The following is a 17015-nucleotide window of genomic DNA, read 5'->3' as shown; positions in this document are numbered from 1 at the left end:
TCCTGGATAAACTTTTGAAGGAATTACTTGAGGTGATTCTGGAACAATTCCTAGAAGAACTTCCGGAACAACTCCTGCAGAAACATCTTGAGCAATTCCTGGAGAAACTTCGGAAGGAAATACTGGAGAAACTTTGGCGAAATTCTTGGAAGAATTTCGAAGGAACTTCCGAAGAATCCGTTGAGGTACTTACAGAGGAATTCCTGGAGGAACTTTCGAAGGAATTCTTGGAGAAATTTTCGGAGGAAACCCTTAAGGAACTTCCGGATCAATTTCTGCATGAACTTCTGAAAAAAAATTCTTTATTTTTTTTTTTGGTGATTTCTAGAAGAAGTTTTAGAGAAATCTTTGGAGGAACCTGACGACTTTCTGGAGGAATTTCCGAGATAATTCATTGATAAAATTTCTAAGGAATTCCTGGAGGGAATTTTGGAAGAATTTTGAAAAAATATGCAGGAACTTCCGGAAGAATTACTGAAGAAACTTCTGGAACTACTGCTTGAGGAATTTCCGGAAAAAATCCTGGAGGAAGTTATGAGGGAGCTCCTGGTAAAACTTGAGGAATTCCTGAAGGAAATTCTGAAGGAATTCCTAAAGGAACTCCCGGAAGGATTACTGGAGAAATTTCTGGAAAAGTTCCTGGGGCAACTTTTGGAGGAGTTCCTGGAAAAACTTCTGAAGGAGTTCCTGGACAAACTTCTTGAGGAATTTGTAGAGAAACTTCCGGAAGAATCACTACAGCAGAATCTGAGGGAACTTCTGGAACAATTCCTGGAGGAACTTCCTAAACAATTCCTGTAGGAATTTCCAGAGCAATTTCTGGAGAAACTTCGCGATAAATTACTGGATAAATTACTGAAGTAGTTCCTGAATAAAATTCCGGAGAAACTTCTGGAGGAGTTGCTGAAGAAACTTCCATGGAAGTGCCTGGGGAATTTCTGGAGGAGTTACTTGAGGAACTTCCGAATAATTCCTTGAGGATCTTCTTAAACAATTCATAGAAGAACTTTCAGGACAACTCATACGACTTCGGACAACCCATAGAACTTCCGGAGCAATCCCTGGAGAAACTTCGGGAGGAATTACTGGAGGAACTTTGGCGATATTCCTGAAAGAATTCCTGGAGAAACTTTCCGAGGAATTACTGAAGGAACTTTCGAAGGAATTCTTGGAGGAACTTCTGGATCAACTTTTGATGGAATTTATGGAAACATTTCTTTAAAAAAAATTGAGAAATGGCAGGAAGAACTTCTAGAGAAATTCCTAGAAGAAACCTGGAGAATTCCTGCAGAAACTTTGGGAGGAATTCTTTGACCAACTATCGGATGAACTCCTGGAGGAACTTCCGGATCAATTTCTGGAGGAACTGGAAGAACTGGGGAAACTTTCGGACGAATTTATGGATGAATAGCCGGAGGAATTGTTGGAGGAACTTTCAGATGTATTCCTGAAAGAATTTCTGTAGGCATTCCTGAAGTAACCTACGAAGGAATTTCTGGAGGAACTTCCAGATAAATTCTTAAAGAAATTCCAACGTAAACTTCCGACAAATTGCTTGAAGAACTACAGGATTAATTCCTAATGTAACTTCCCTAAGAATTCTTGGAGGACCTTTCAGAGTGATTCCTGGAGAAACTTTCGGATGAATTCTTAGAGTAACAATCGGAGGAATTTCTGGAGGAACTTCCTGAGGAATTTCTGGGGGAACTTTCGGTGGAATTCTTGGAGGTAATTCTGGAGCAACTGTGGAGTAGTTAAGAAAAAATTTCGGAGAATTTTGTATGCAAAAAATCAGTTGCCTTAGACCCATGCCGCCATCGTAGATCTCCAACGGCGGATATCACCACTCGGCCGCTGGCTGAAAATAAACAATCACGCTACCGCCGACAAAATTACAATTCGCGAATAGACATCAGGAACATCCGGAGATGTTATCTCGACTCATCCAGAGAAGTGCGTTTCAAATAAGTGTTCTAATACTAAAGACCCTCCCTTGTGCCCTCCTTAGCCGTGCGGTAAGACGCGCGGCTACAAAGCAAGACCATGCTGAGGGTGGCTGGGTTCGATTCCCGGTGCCAGTCTAGGCAATTTTCGGATTGGAAATTGTCTCGACTTCCCTGGGCATAAAAGAATAATCGTGTTAGCCTCATGATATACGAATGCAAAAATGGTAACTTGACTTAGAAACCTCGCAGTTAATAACTGTTGAAGTGCTTAATGAACACTAAGCTGCGAGGCGGCTCTGTCCCAGTGTGGGGATGTAATGCCAATAAGAAGAAGAAGAAGATACTAAAGACGCACTTATGGTACAAGTACTATGGTTATATACCCTAGTTCATATTGTACCATGATTTTCCACATTGTACCATGGTACAAGATGACACACTAGTGGCAGGAACTAATAACCGGGATATCGCACTTGGATTTTTTCGGTGTTGCGCTTGAAGTCTCCATCGGTGTGTAGAGTTCTAGGTATACAATTGAAAAGATACTATTAAATGCTGTCAATTATCAGTTTTTCCGCTTATTTTTGTCGCCGTGCATAATTGACAGCATTTATTTTTCTCCAAATCTGTCATGTTTAATAAATATTTTGTTTTTGTTCACACAATCCATTTTTCCCTGCAGTTGAGATCTTCGTAAGTAAATATCTATTACAATTTTCAACAAAAATTAATCTACTTCGGTCTATTTATTTTACGTTTGGTCAGGACGCCCGTCTACGAAAATCCAATCAAATCTGGACTTCCAACGCGGCAACACAGCTGCGCCCTTGAAGAATCGGACCTAACCTTGTTCCTATCAGTAGCCTGGGAAGTTCAGTACATACTTAGTGAATCCTCGTCACACCGGTGGTCCCCGCAAGCCCGAATAACGTGTATGCCCTGAACGCTGCTATGGAACTGGAACTGCTGAGTATTACTGACCCAACTGGTTTGACGATGACGAGTAACATGTAGCACAACTCTGCCTAATTCGATTTGGCCTACACGTCGTACGGTTTCCGCTTTTCGACTTACGTCATACGGAAGACAGGCCAGTGCAGTGTGCAAGAATGTCTGTTCTTTCTTGGGGTGCAGATGCAGATGCAGATGCAGTTACTGTACTCCTGTTGCTCGTTAGGGCATAGTACCGGAAGATATCTACGAACATCGATTCGGGAACTGAACCAGTGTCCGCAGGCTAAGATGAGGGATGTAGATGATCTTATGGGCAAAGCGGTAGTCGTGCGCAAAAAAACAACTACTGGATATCAAGAAGTTTTATGCCCAGTCGACACCGTACTTCAAAAAGATGAGAAAACGGAGCCTTGAAATTCACCATTCTGATAATCATAATGGCGAAGCAAATGAATCCTGATCGGATGCAGGTGAAACAAATTGGCGAGGCATGTATGAATTTTGAACGTTTTCTAAGTATGTATACGAAGAGAACTAATTAAAGAGCCGGTATGATTAAGATTATTGTGTGGTCAAGCAAAATCGGTTCGAGTTGAGGATATCCTCGTGACTGTAAGACCGAGAGCAATAGGGTGAACCGCCTGGGGGGAAAACCTACCAAAGAGGCGAGTCCCAACGTAAAAAATGTCTCGGTGCATGTTATTTATTTATTTATTCAGACTAAGGCCGAAGTGGCCTGTGCGGTATATAAGAGTCTTCTCCATTGGGCTCGGTCCATGGCTACACGTCGCCAACCACGCAGTCTACGGAGGGTCCGCAAGTCATCTTCCACCTGATCGATCCACCTTGCCCGCTGCGCACCTCGCCTTCTGGTGCCCGTCGGATCGTTGTCGAGAACCATTTTCACCGGGTTACTGTCAGACATTCTGGCTACGTGCTCGGCCCACCGCAGTCGTCCGATTTTCGCGGTGTGAACGATGGATAGTTCTCCCAACAGCTGATGCAACTCGTGGATCATTCACCGACGAACCGACGTGTCACTGGCGCTCTCTGATTGTCTCACACTTTTTTACGGTCATTCGCTTTTCGGGCGATCGCTCCTGTCAAATGAGCTAAGACACAACTCCGCTGCAATGTTAATACACGTAGGTTGGTGGCTGAGCTACGAAAACCTCGCGAGCCATTATGCGGGTGGCGGTAGTGTTCGATGATTTTTCATCATTGCGTCGTCGTGGGCAGCAAATTTGAATTATTTTCCATGGGGTGACACGTCGGTTCGTCGGTGGTTCATTCGCCTCCTCCACGTACCGTCCGCCATCTGCACCCCACCATAGATGGTACGCAGCACTTTCCTTTCGAAAACTCCAAGTGCGCGTTGGTCCTCCACGAGCATCGTCCAGGTCTCGTGTCCGTAGAGGACTACTGGTCTAATGAGCGTTTTGTAGATTGTCAGTTTGGTACGGCGGCGAACTCTATTCGATCGGAGCGTCTTGCGGAGTCCAAAGTACGTACGATTTCCAGCCTTTTCTTCTTCTTCTTCTTATTGGCATTACATCCCCACACTGGGACAGAGCCGCCTCGCAGCTTAGTGTTCATTGAGCATTTCCACAGTTATTAACTGCGAGGTTTCTAAGCCAGGTTACCATTTTTGCATTTGTATATCATGAGGCTAGCACGATGATACTTTTATGCCCAGGGAAGTCGAGACAATTTCCAATCCGAAAATTGCCGAAAAAAGACCGGCACCGGGAATCGAACCCAGCCACCCTCAGCATGGTCTTGCTTTGTAGCCGCGCGTCTTACCGCACGGCTAAGGAGGGCCACTATGCGTCTCCGAATTTCTCTGCTGGTATCATTTTCGGCAGTCACCAGTGAGCCCAATTACACAAATTCTTCTACCACCTCGATTTTGTCACCACCGATGCAAACTCTTCCTATCATGTACTTTGTCTTCGACGTGGTGATGACTAGTCCGATCCGCTTAGCTTCCCTCTTCAGTCTGATGTAGGCTTCCTCCATCATCTCAAAGTTACGTGCCATAATATCTATGTCGTCGGCGAAGCCAAATAGCTGGACGGACTTATTGAAAATTGTACCACTCGTGTTAATCCCTGCTCTTCATATTACCCCTTCCAAAGCGATGTTGAATAGCAGACACGAAAGACCATCACCTTGCTGTAACCCTCTGCGGGCTTCGAAGGGACTCGAGAATGCCCCTGAAACTCGAACTACGCACATCACCCGATCCATCGTCGCTTTGATCAACCGTGTCAGTTTATCCGGAAAACCGTTTTCGTGCATTAGCTGCCATAGCTGGTCCCGATCGATTGTATCATATGCGGCTTTGAAGTCGATGAATAAATGATGTGTGGGCACGTTGTATTCGCGGCATTTCTGCAGTACTTGGCGAATGGCGAACACTTGGTCCGTGGTGGAGCGTTCGCTCATAAAACCCGCCTAGTACTGCCCCACGAACTCCCTTGCAGTTGATGCTAGTCGACGGCATAAAATTTGGGAGAGTACCTTGTAGGCGGCGTTCAGCAATGTGATTGCGCGGTAGTTGCTACAATCTAGCTTATCGCCCTTTTTGTAGATGGGACACACGACACCTTCCATCCACTCCTGCGGCAAAACTTCCTCCTCCCAAATCTTGATAATGACCCAGTGCAGCGCTCTAGCCAGTGCCTCACCACCGTGTTTAAGTAGCTCTCCTGGTAGTTGGTCAACCCCAGGGGCTTTCTTGTTCTTCGGCCGGCCAATCTCCTCCTGGATTTCCTGGAGATCCGGAGCCGGTAAAATTATGTCCTGCACGCGTTCTCCCAGGTTCATCACCATACCGCATTCTTCGTCTGCCACATCGCCATTCAGGTGTTCTTCGTAGTGCTGCCGCCACCTTTGGATCACCTCACGCTCGTTCGTAAGAAGGTTCCCGTTTATGTCCTTGCACATATCAGGCTGTGGCACGTGGCCCTTACGTGAACGGTTTAACTTCTCATAGAACTTTCGTGTGTTATTAGCGCGGTACAGTTGCTCCGTCTCTTCACGGTCTCGATCTTCCTGCTGGCGCTTTTCCTCCGGAAAATCGAGTTTTGTCTGTTCCGCGCCTGTTTATATCGTGCCTCGTTCGCCCTCGTGCGGTGTTGCAGCAATCTCGCCCATGCTGCATTCTTCTCTTCCACTAACTGCTCACATTCGCCGTCATACCAGTCGTTTCTCTGATCCAGGGGCATCGTGCCAAGTGCAGCGGTTGCGGTGCTACCAATGGCGGATCGAATATCTCTCCAGCCATCTTCAAGAGACGCTGCGCCTAGCTGCTCTTCCTTTGGAAGTGCCACTTCCAGCTGCTACGCGTAGTCTAGGGCTAGCCTGCAGTCTTGTAGCCGCCCAATGTTAAGCCGCGGCGTCCGACTTCGACGCGTGTTGTACACCGTCGAAAGTTTTGAGCGCAGGCATACTGCAACGAGGTAGTGGTCGGATTCAATATTCGCACTGCGGTAAGTACGGACGTTCGTGATGTCGGAGAAGAATTTACCGTCGATTAGAAAGTGGTCGATTTGGTTTTCCGTTTCTTGGTTAGGTGATCTCCATGTGGCCTTGTGGACTACCATTCCGCCTCGGTGCATGTTCGGGTAGTTTTAGGAGTCTTCGATTGTAGACATGATCACCACCGCCCGATACCCACCAAGCGTGTTTTCTAAAACGATGCTGAAACCACGATGCCGAAACCAATCAATCAAGCAACCGACCAATCAATCGACCCATAAACCAATCAGTCTACAATCAATTAATCGGCCTATCAAGCCACCAACTAATCAAACAACCTATCAATCAAGCAACTAACTATTCAAGAATGCTACTTATCGAACAATAAATCAATCAGGCTATCAATCAATCAAGCAACCAACAAAACAACCAATCAAGCAACCAACAATACAATCAATCAATAAATCAACCATTCAAGAAAGCTACCAATGAACTAATCAACCAATTAATCAATCGAGCAACTAATCAACCAATTAATCAATCGAGCAACTAACCATCCCACCAATCAAGCAACCCACTATTTAACCAACTAACACATTAATCAAGCAACCAAATAATCAATCCATCAGCCAACCATTCAAGCAAGCTATTAAACAACCAAGCAATCAAAAAAACAAAGCAAGCTACCAATCAACCAACCAATCAATCATTCAAGCGACCAACAAAACTAGTCAACTAACCAGCCGACCAACCAATCAAGCCACCAAATAACCAACCATTCAAGCAAGCTACCAATCAACCAAGCAATCAATCAACCATTCAAGCAACCAACAAAACAACATATCAACTAACCAACAGACCAACCAATCAATCGAATAACCAATCAATTAAGCAACCAACCAACAATCAGCCAACCAATCAACAATGAAGCAACCGACCAACCAACTATCCCAGCAATCAACCATTCAAACTAATCAAGCAACCAACCAACAATCAAGCAACCAACCATTCTACCAACTAACAAATCAAGCAGCAACCAATGAACCAAATAACTAACCAATCATTCAAGCAAGCTACCAATCAACCAAGCAATTGATCAACCAATCAAGCAACCAACCAATCAGACATTCAAGCAATCAACAAAACAACTAATCAGCCAATCAAGCAACCCATCAACTTAATAACCAACCAATCCAGCAACCAACCAACTGATCAAGCAAGCTACCAATCAACCAACCCACTAATCAAGCAACCAACCAACTAATCAATCAATCAAGCATCCAACCAATCAGCCATTCAAGCAACCAACAAAATAGCTAATCAACTAACCAGTCGACCAACCAATCAATCAACCCGTCAAGCAAACCAATCATCCAAATAACCAACCAATCAAGCAACCAACCATTTAACAGTTCTACCAACTAACAAATCAAGCAGCAACCAACCAACAGATCAATCAACCTACCAAATAACAAATCAAGCAACCAACCAACTAATCAACCAATCGAGCAACCAACCAATAATCATGCAACCAACTAACTAATTAACCAATCAAGTAACCAACAAAACAATCAATCAACTTACCAACCGACCAACTAATCAAGTAACCAATCAATCAACCAGTAAAGCAACTATTATTATTATTTAATCAGACTAAGGCCGAAGTGGCCTGTGCGGTATATAAGAGTCTTCTCCATTCGGCTCGGTCCATGGCTACACGTCGCCAACCACGCAGTCTACGGAGGGTCCGCAAGTCATCTTCCACCTGATCGATCCACCTTGCCCGCTGCGCACCTCGCCTTCTTGTGCCCGTCGGATCGTTGTCGAGAACCATTTTCACCGGGTTACTGTCCGACATTCTGGCTACGTGCCCGGCCCATCGCAGTCGTCCGATTTTCGCGGTGTGAACGATGGATGGTTCTCCCAACAGCTGATGCAATTCGTGGTTCATTTGCCTCCTCCACGTACCGTCCGCCATCTGCACCCCACCATAGATGGTACGAAGCACTTTCCTTTCGAAAACTCCAAGTGCGCGTTGGTCCTCCACGAGCATCGTCCAGGTCTCGTGTCCGTAGAGGACTACCGGTCTAATTAGCGTTTTGTAGATTGTCAGTTTGGTACGGCGGCGAACTCTATTCGATCGAAGCGTCTTGCGGAGTCCAAAGTACGTCCGATTTCCAGCCACTATGCGTCTCCGAATTTCTCTGCTGGTGTCATTTTCGGCAGTCACCAGTGAGCCCAAGTACACAAATTCTTCTACCACCTCGATTTCGTCACCACCGATGCAAACTCGCGGTGGGTGGCTCACATTGTCTTCTCTTGAGCCTCTTCCTATCATGTACTTCGTCTTCGACGTGTTGATGACTAGTCCGCTTCCCTCTTCAGTCTGATGTAGGCTTCCTCCATCTTCTCAAAGTTACGTGCCATAATATCTATGTCGTCGGCGAAACCAAATAGCTGGACGGACTTATTGAAAATTGTACCACTCGTGTTAATCCCTGCTCTTCGTATTACCCCTTCCAAAGCGATGTTGAATAGCAGACAAGAAAAACCATCACCTTGCCGTAACCCTCTGCGGGTTTCGAAGGGACTCGAGAATGCCCCTGAAACTCGAACTACGCACATCACCCGATCCATCGTCGCTTTGATCAACCGTGTCAGTTTATCCGGAAAACCGTGTTCGTGCATTAGCTGCCATAGCTGGTCCCGATCGATTGTATCATATGCGGCTTTGAAGTCGATGAATAGATGATGTGTGGGCACGTTGTATTCGCGGCACTTCTGCAGTACTTGGCGAATGGCGAACACCTGGTCCGTGGTGGAGCGTTCGCCCATAAAACCCGCCTGGTACTGCCCCACGAACTCCCTTGCAGTTGGTGCTAGTAATCAACCAAACCAATCAACCAACCAATCAACCAAAGTACCGACCAATCAAGCAATTAGCCAACAATGAAGCAACCAACCAATCAATCGTTCTACCTACTAACAAATCAAGCAGCAACCAACCAACCATTCAAGCAAGCTACCAATCAACCAAGCAATCGAGGAACCAACCAACTAATCAATCAACCAATCAAGCAATCAATCAACTAAATAACCAACCAATCCAGCAACCAACCAATCAAGCAAGCTATCAATCAACTTATTAACCAATCAACAAAACAACTATTCAAATAACGAGCCGACTAACCAATCAAGCAACCAATCAATCAACCAGTCACGCAACCAATCCATCAACCAGTTAAGCAACCAATCAACCAAATAACCAACCAATCAAGCAACCAACCATTCAAGCAAGCTACCAATCAACCAAGCAATCATTCAACCAACCAATCAAGCAACCAACAAATAATCAAGCAACCAACCAACTAATCAACCAATCAACTTTTTTTACTTTATGGATCCTGTACACCTCCGGTGGTGCAAAGGGCCGACTTGAAAGATCTCCATCCTGAGCGTTGCCCGGCTATCGCTTTAACCTGTTGCCAGGTTAAATTTCGGTCGACTTCCTTTATTTCTTTATTGAGGCTTCGCCGCCATGAGCCTCTGGGTCTGCCTCTGCTGCGATGTCCCGCTGGGTTCCAGTCTAATGCTAGTTTACAGATTTCGTTTCCGCCCCTTCGTAAAGTGTGGCCGACCCAGCCACACTTAAGATCCCGAATTTCTGTTGCTATCGGCCTCTGGTGACAACGACGATGGAGCTCGTTGTTTGAGATCCAGTTGTGAGGCCACCAGGCCCGAATTATATAAAGCAGGCATCTATTAATGAACACCTGCAGCCGTTGAGTGTTCTCCACTGATACACACCATTTCACGTTGGAGTTGAAAATTCGTATTTTGGTGCGTTCACTTATCTGCCTGTTTTTCCATATATTTCTTAAACTCGCAAAGGCAGCCCTTGCTTTCTTTATCCGTGCGCCTATGTCGATCTTGGTACCGCCGTCTGACGCCATTTGGCTACCAAGATATTGGAAGCTTTCAACATTCTCCACTGGTTGCCCGGCTACTGTGAAACTGGAAGGAGTCACCGTGTTTACATCCAACGATTTGGTTTTGTTAAACCTAAACCTGCCGAAGAGGAGCGCTCGGCAAGGTCGTTTAGCTTACTTTGCATATCAGAGCGCCGTTGCGCGAGGAGTGCAACATCATCCGCCAATTCGAAGTCATTTAGGTGCTCCATGGTTATAGGCTGCCATAACAGCCCGCGGTTTGGTTCACGGTCAATCGCATCTACCAGAATCTCGTCTATTACGATGAGGAACAGTAACGGTGATGGAATACATCCTTGCCTCACACCAGCTACGACCAGGATAGGGTCGGACAAGACCCCATTGTGCAGCACTCTACACGAGAAGGCCTCGTACTGTGCCTCGATGAGGCCGATGATTTTCTCAGGAACTCCCTTGCGTCTCAGGGCGCCCCACATATTCTCGTGATTGAGACGGTCGATAGCTTTTTCGTAGTCAATGAATACCAAGTAAAGGGACTCTTGGAATTCGTTGGCCTGCTCCAGAATGATGCGGAGCGTGACAATATGGTCCACACAGGATCTTCCGGCACGGAATCCGGCTTGCTGCCGCCGGAGAGTCGCATCGATCTTCTCCTGAATCCGGGCTAGGATAATTTTGCACAGAACTTTGAGAACGGTACACAGCAACATAACAGCAACATAATAAATTTCATGCTTTGGATGGCTGTTTGAATCTCTAGCAGTGATGGAGCTTCGGTATTGACGCGTGCTATACGTCGGATCCTAGGCAGATCATGCCGAGGTGGTGATGGCCTGGCTGGCACTCGAAAAAGTTGTTCGAAGTGCTCGAACCAGCGTTTCAGCTGGTCAGTTGGGTCGGTCAATAACTGATCATTCGCGTCTTTCACAGGCATCGTTGCATTCATCTTCGCCCCGCTTAAGCGTCGTGAGATATCGTAGAGGAGGCGAATGTCCCCGGTTGCGGCGGCTCTCTTTCCTTCGTCGGCCAGAGAGTCTGCCCACGCTCGCTTGTCCCGTCGACATGAGCGTTTTACTTCCTTCTCAAGAGCCGAGTATCGTTGACGGACTAAGACTCTGGCTCCTCTGGTTTTCGATCGCTCTATTGCGGCTTTGGCTTCTCTTCGCTCCTCTATCTTTCTCCAGGTCTCATCGGTGATCCATTGTTTTCTCTGGGTGCGTAGTTCGCCCAGATTGTTCTCGCTGGTGGTGATGAAGGCATTCTTGATGGCGGTCCATTGGTCTTCCACGCTGCCACCTTCCGGAATATCTGCAGCACGCGTCTCCAGTTCTTCAACGAAGGACCGTTTCACCGTGTGTTGAATCGTCGTCCAATTTTTTCCTCCTGCCGACGAATCCGCGCAATGCGCAGGCGTATTTCGCCGATGAGGAGGTGATGATCAGACGCGATATCGGCACTACGTTTATTCCGTACATCAAGAAGGCTCCGTTTCCATTTTCGGCTGATGCAGATGTGGTCGATTTGATTTTCTGTAAAGCCGTCACGGGAGACACATGTGATCTTGTGAACCGGTCGATGAGGGAAGAGCGATCCCCCGATCACCATGTCGTTATTACCACAAAATTCTGCGAACAGCTCTCCGTTTTCGCTCATTTCTCCGAGACCATGACGTCCTATAATGCGCTCATGATTCGAGTTGTCGGATCCGATCTTCGCATTGAAGTCGCCCAAACAGATCTTGATATCACCCTTCGGAATTCTATCTACGACGGCATTGAGTTGACTGTAGAAGTTCTCTTTGTCTTGCAGACCGGCAGCATCGGTTGGCGCATAACATTGGATTATAGTAAGATTTCGGACCCGTGTTCTAAATCTAGCAACGATTATCCTTTCACTTATAGGTTCCCACTTCATAAGCGCAGAGTGTGCCTGAGCGCTTAGTAGGAAGCCAACTCCGCGATGCCGGGGAGCGTGTTCACCTCGTAAACCAGAGTATAGCAGAACTTGTCCCGACGGCGTTCTGTGTTCTCCAAAGTTTGACCAACGGACTTCACTCAGTCCCAAGATCTCAAGCTTCATGCGGCGTGCCTTATTGGCAAGTTGTGCCAATTTACCCTGCTGGGCTAGGGTTAAAACGTTCCATGTTCCTATTCGTGTCCGTTGTTTCACGCTAAGAGTCGTCGCCGTAAAATTAGTCCGTATTCTTTCATTATCGGATTCTCGAACAAATTGATGTTTCGGGAACAGTAGGTTGTTGGCCCAAGGTTCCCTATCCACCGGGATGGGGCTGCCATCTTTGGTATAGCTTCCTGGGAATAACATTTCATACTCAGCCGCTGGATGCCAGAACAGACGCTGTTGGAGCCGCACCTCCTTGGTGAACAGACGCTCGGTCAGTCGGGTCAAAATTGTTTAAAGTCCCACCCAACACCAGGACTAGGCTAGTGCGCTTTGAGCGGCACACGGTCGCTTTGATAGGGCCTGCTTGGGGACACATGCAGCTTTTTATAGGAGTTCAACAGAGCCCACTGTCGAACCCCACCACATCCTAGGCAGACCCCACAGGACGCATCCTCTCACTCTAGCTGATGTCAGAAGGACAAAAGTGCCCAGGGTGCACTACCAGCTAAGTACGCAACCCTTAGCTGGCTGTCAATTGTCATCGGAAGACCCGTGGAAGCGTGAGTATTGGAACTTGTGAGGACCAGAGCTATGTTAGGCGCCCCTTCCCGGATGTCAACTCACCATTTCGCAGCCCAATCAACCAATCAAGCAACCAACAAAACAACATATGAACTAACCAGCCGACCAACCAATCAATCAACATGTCAAACAACCTGATTGGTTGGTTCTATTGGCAACCAACCAACAATCAAGCAACTAACCAATCAACCATTCTACCAATTTACAAATCAAGCAGCAACCAATCAAATAACCAACTAATCAATCAACCAACCAATTAAACAATCTACCAATCAACCAAGCAATTATTCAACCAACCAACTAATCAAGCAATCAACAAAACAGTTTATCAACTAACCAGCCGACCAACCAATCAATCAACCAGTCAAGCAATCTATAAACAATGAAGCGACCAATCATTCAACCATTCTTCCAACTTACAAATCAAGCAGCAACCAACCAACCAACCATTCAAGCACGCTACCAAATAAAAATAACTTCTTAAAAAAGCAACCAATAAAACAACTAATCAACTAACCAATCAAGCAACCAACCAACAATGAAGTAACCAACCAACATCAAGCAACCAACCAATCAAATAACCAACCAACCAAATAACCAACCAACCAATCAAGCAACCAATCATTCAAGCAACCCTAATTAGTATTTTAACTATTCTATAATAAAACGGTTATGGGTCGGGCACGTAGCCAGAATGCCGGTCAATATCCCAGTGATAATGGTTTTCGTCAGCGTTCCAATGTGCTTGTGCACAAGAAGAGATGGCGAGCAAGGTGGATCGATCAGGTGGAAGACGATTTAAGGACCCTCCAGACTGCGTGGCTGGCGACGTACAGACATGGATCAACTGGTTCTAGAAATTTGAAAATCACAACTCACTTGTGTTGTTTCATCTAGATATTTATTCGCAAAACAGTCACATTCCAGATTAAAAAAAAAAGCTTTTACACAAAAAAGACATTAAATTATGGTCCTTTTAAAAAAAAATCCATAGCGACGCATACAGATAGTCGTACACTAATTAGTACGTGAGCATTTTTGAAAAATTCAACAACAAATTACTCAAGTTTATAGTAAACTGACACGGGACGCTCATGCGAATAGGGGCAGTATAGATGTGTAAATTACATATCATGTATATGCGACAACAAAGCTTCATTACTTGATAAATATAAAATAGCTTGATGTCAAAGTTCATGGATCTGGAATAAATATATGACATTCCAAATCGATAAAGAGTATCAAGTGATATTTGTACTATAACTAGTTGAAGCGGATTCCAAGCCTTTTTATATACCACATTGATCAAAATGCTCGGAACGGTGGGTGCAGTTAACCTCCACAAATGTCAAATCAGAGACTGACCCTTATACAGGAGGGTGAAACGCCTGTCATCCGCGGTACAATGGCACTCTACCCAACATCGTTTTTGGTACTTCTGTTTTTGGTACCCGGTTTGTGGGTAGTATACCCGAATTCAGCGCTCATTATGGGTGATTGGATCATACGCAGTTAGTGCTAATTATCGGCAATTAACTTCTCCTGGCGAAAACTTGCAATTAGTTGAGGTACATCGAGCCTTTTGTGTTTGTATGGCTTCCTTATGTCGAAAAATAGCTTGTCGATACTTCCGAAGTTGTGTTATCATGAATAAAACGAAATTAAAACAAAAACATTGTACGCCATATTGAATGAATGGTGGGTAGGCGTATTAGCCTTCTCTTCAGTCCCCTGCCCTTATACAAGCTGGCGAATAACAAAATCGTTTAAAAAGGTCTCTTCTAATTTGGTTTCTTGCCCTCAGATACATTCAATCTATTCCATAGTATTCTACGTAATTGAAACAGTGGCCAATTGTCAGTCCCAATAGATATACCGCTAGTTTATTTAAATGTAATGATAAACATTCTTTTATTCAAAAATAATCCAGAGGGATCGCTGCAGTATAAATTGTCTAAAAAAGCAACCTGAAACTCAATCCACGCCGAAAATGCGCGTATGGAAAATAAAAAAAACAAATCTTACAGTACATTATAGTTACGCTGAACAGCAGCAGGACACGCGTTCTCTGTTCTCACGCTTCCAAGAACTACACAGTCGAAGTACGCAGATTTCGCTGGCTGCAACTCGATCTCCGTTGATATGTGGCCCTCTGTCCGGCAGCGATTGGCGGATGTACCGAATACAATTCGTATGTCAGCATGTCAAGCTGCTTCTTTATCACGTGCGGAGGTATGCATGCATACTCGATGCTCTTATGCGATGATCGATTGCTTGTCGAATTTTGAAGTCTGTGGTAATACGACAAAAGAAACAAAGTTTTTTTTAAATCCATGATATATATTATATTTGTGAACCTTTCGATTCATCATTTTGATTAGAAAATTATTCATAGCTGTTCAGTGGAATAAGAAAAGTTAGTACGTTAGTATATTCCATTTTATTCCACAACTTGATTGTAACTTAACAGGTACGCATTTCAATCTCAACAGTTAGGCCGTTGGGTCTCTAGTTAGCCTTGCGAGTAATGGCATAGGACGTGCCCCGGTAATTCACTTGTCGAATAAAAAAGGGCTGGAGCATGTTCTCAGCTGTCACATTTCATTCTAATCAAGCCAATACTTTCTCATCAGGCGCAAAACGCACTACAACACAATGGTAAAAACAAAAAAGCAAATAGAGTTGCTAAATACGTAACAAGCTCGTAGTGTGGGGTAGCCAGTTTATCGAATTAAAACGTTACCTCGTTGGCTCAACAAAAATCAGAGGAGTTTTTCAGTTATAAAGGGTAATAACCAATAAAATGCTGAAAAGTAGGCCAAGTTCCATTTGGAATGTAGAGCCATGATGATGAAGAAAAAGTAAGATTGTCTACAGTGTCTCGTGACTAGTCAAATTAAGTACAGCACTGAAGACGGCCTTACAGTTAAGGTCGAAAATCGTATATATAGAGAAATGTTTTTTAAACTCATTACTTTATATTATTATTTATACGACATAAGTATACCTTTAATATGCCGTCCAACGTGCTTCAGCCGCATGGCCGCATGGTTACTCGAGATGCTTCGCCTATACGCCTTCTCACCCTAGATGAGAATATCCTTCTGTTTACACACGATGTTCGGGTAGGGGTATATCGCAAGTCGGCTATCCGCGCATTACGCTGCTTAATTTCTTTTTCACTATTTATATTATTGTTGTTTGATTCTCTATGGGCTCGGTGTTAAGCAAAGGTTGTCCAGCAGAAGCGTAAGCGGACACATTCGCGGGGGTGCAGATAATCAAATTTGTTCAGCAGCCTCAGTTCATCGTGGATCTGTATCTGCTTTGATCGGATAGCATAAGGAATGAACGGCAGAGTTGTGCAGTATTCTCCATATTCATTTTATTAATCGGGGAAGTCGACTCGGGCAGCCGACACAATCCTAAGTGAATCGTTTTAGCATGGAAGTGGTGCGCGTAGTGCTGTTTTCAAACCGGCACTGACCGATTGGGTGGCTATAGCGGGTACTGTCTATGGACATTGCTATGCGTTGCACACGAACGCCTGTAATAAAAAAAAATTAGGCAAAAAAAAGACCAGATTAATCTAGCTTACCTCCTGCAATATATTGCTGCTGATTGATTAATGAATTTTGGATAGGTTGCCTTGCTAAAATACTCTGCCGATTCCGTTGCACTTGTAAAAAGTTTCACCAAATGGTTGTAATCCGCTTACACTCGTCACTGTTGCGTGGTCAAATAGGGATCGGTTCGGAAATGAGAGCAGCGGAATATCAGTGATGATGCCGTTGGTACCATCCGAAATGGGTAGAGCTGGTTCTGTTAGATTTAATAGATTTGCTAACTCTAGCTGATAAATATCCGACTTCGGGAATTGTGTTAGTAAATATTTTGTTTTTAAAAATCAAAAACATCAGCTGATTTGAGTTTATTGTTCTGTCAAAACTCACAGCAAAAAAGTCTACACTTGACTTAA

The 17015-nt window shown here is 44.9% G+C and overlaps 2 long non-coding RNA genes across 3 annotated transcripts in view; one reads left to right on the top strand and one right to left on the bottom strand.

The window, feature by feature from the left end:
- The window catches only part of LOC134227979 (uncharacterized), a 51460-nt gene that overhangs the window by 32100 nt on the left and 2345 nt on the right, over positions 1-17015 (top strand). The gene's annotated exons all lie outside the window — the stretch shown is intronic.
- LOC134225429 (uncharacterized) lies at positions 15193-16905 on the bottom strand. Its single transcript, XR_009983241.1, has 3 exons — positions 16635-16905; positions 16044-16583; positions 15193-15327 (listed from the first exon to the last, which is right to left on the bottom strand). It is a non-coding gene; the product is annotated as an uncharacterized LOC134225429 (long non-coding RNA).

This window comes from Armigeres subalbatus, chromosome 3 (assembly GCF_024139115.2).
Source record: "Armigeres subalbatus isolate Guangzhou_Male chromosome 3, GZ_Asu_2, whole genome shotgun sequence".
Taxonomy (NCBI): Eukaryota; Metazoa; Arthropoda; class Insecta; order Diptera; family Culicidae; genus Armigeres; species Armigeres subalbatus.
The sequence above is the reverse complement of the archived record's forward strand: the minus strand, read 5'-3'. Positions and strand labels throughout refer to the sequence as shown.